This window comes from Notamacropus eugenii, chromosome 1 (assembly GCF_028372415.1).
Source record: "Notamacropus eugenii isolate mMacEug1 chromosome 1, mMacEug1.pri_v2, whole genome shotgun sequence".
In the NCBI taxonomy this organism is placed as follows: Eukaryota; Metazoa; Chordata; class Mammalia; order Diprotodontia; family Macropodidae; genus Notamacropus; species Notamacropus eugenii.
Window position 1 is genome coordinate 179,952,036 of NC_092872.1, and position 1,823 is coordinate 179,953,858.

The following is a 1,823-nucleotide window of genomic DNA, read 5'->3' on the forward strand; positions in this document are numbered from 1 at the left end:
ATGGAATGCTGCGCTTAGGGCAATGTTTTCCCCCCAAAAAATGCCACAGGTAAAAGTCATATGACACTGTTAAGTAGGCTTTCTCCATTATTTAATAAATTAATGATTCTAGAATAAATCTTTTTAAAAAAAAACAACCTTCTAGGGCAGAGGTGGAGAGGATTGCGTTTTTTGGATCTGATCAACTCATTTGAAATCTAAGCCTAATCAAATCTTTTTTTAAGTCATTTTATTTATTTTTAGTTTTCAATATTCATCCATAAGTTTTAAATTTTCTCCCCCCTCCCTCCGCTTCCCCAGATGGCATGCAATCTGTTATAAGCCTATATCAGATTAAAGAAATAGAAAAATATACCTTGGTTGTGGCTAGAATTGTAATCAAACACAGAAAATATAACAATATAAACACAAGCCTATCTAATCTACATAATTCCTTTATTAGGATTGATGGACAAAATTTTTGAACAGCTAATCAAGATCAAAGTTCTCTGGTTGATGAAACCAATTTAAATACAGTGGAGTTCTGGTGCATGTAAAAAAAAAAGAAAACTTCATGAAGAGACATCTGTATTTTATAATAAATAAGGAATGGACAACTATTATCAATTGGTGGCTTTTTAAAAATATGCTGTCATCTCTGTCCTTTCAGACTTTTTAATTCTGGAGAAGATAATTTTTCTTACAGGGATATACTTCTTGGGGGTTTGCAAGTATTCCATCAGTGTATTCTCTCCCTAGATTATGCCTTTGTTTTTGTTGGCATCTGTGTGAGAGAATCCTGGAGCCAGACCGACCAGTCTTTTGGTGAAAGAATCTACTCAGATTAGGGCTGTCTTGTGCTTGCTTCCTTTTGCATTGCATGGCACTGTACATACTTCTGAACGAAAATCTTGCCCTTCTCAACTTCACCCATTGTGAATTCAGCTTGGTTCTTGCATGTGCAAACAGGGCTAGGATTGTCACCCAACTCCCATTTACTTTCTCCCATCAACATCTTAAACTGAACATCTCCAAAACTGAACTCATCTTTCCCCTCAAGGTGTCCCCTTTTCCTTTCTTCCCTCTTACTGTTTGAGGGTATCTCAGTCCTCTCAGTCATGCAGGGTAACAACCTAAGTCTCATCCTTCGTTCACTCCCTCTCTCACCCCCCATTCCCCCCCTCCCCCTGCCGTAGGCAATGTGTTACCAAGTCCTGTTGATTTTACTTTCATAACATCCCTCCCACATACTTCTCAATCACTTCCACCATCTCTTTCATTTGGGGCTTCTTGAGCTATGGGTAATATGTACGTCTGACCATGTTATTTACTTGCTTAGTAAATTTCATTGGTTCCCTGTTACATTTAGAATAAAATACAAACTCCTCTGTTTGGCATTGAAAGTCCTTCACAACCTAGCTCTAATTTAACTTTTCCATTACTTCACTGACTCTTTAGTCCAACCAAGCTGATCATGTGACCATCTCTTCTCTCCATGCCTTTGCACAGGCACCCCATTTCTGGAGTACACTCTCCCTTCCTATCTGAGAGTCCCTAAATTCCTTCAAAACTCAATTCAAGTCTCACCTCCTACATAAAGCGTTTCACAATCCCCCCAACTGGCAGTGCCTCCTCCTCCAAATTACCCTTGTACACATCTAGTGTGGTTGGGGGTAGGAGGTGCTAGGCTTACTAGAGAACTAGCCACTTTTTTATCTCTTTGTGAGTGGGCAACTCCTCCCTTCAGGCTTAACTTTCTCTTTAATCACCACCTTCTGCAGAGGATAGCATTTTTTTAACCTCAGTAGGGAAAGACAATGGGAAGAAAAGTTGCTTGAAGCCAA

General features: G+C 39.3%; 1 pseudogene; it reads right to left on the reverse strand.

The window, feature by feature from the left end:
- Nucleotides 1–416: 416 nt before the first annotated feature.
- On the reverse strand, nucleotides 417–1,528 carry LOC140511571 (cytochrome c-like; annotated as a pseudogene).
- Between the last annotated feature and the right edge of the window lie 295 nt (nucleotides 1,529–1,823).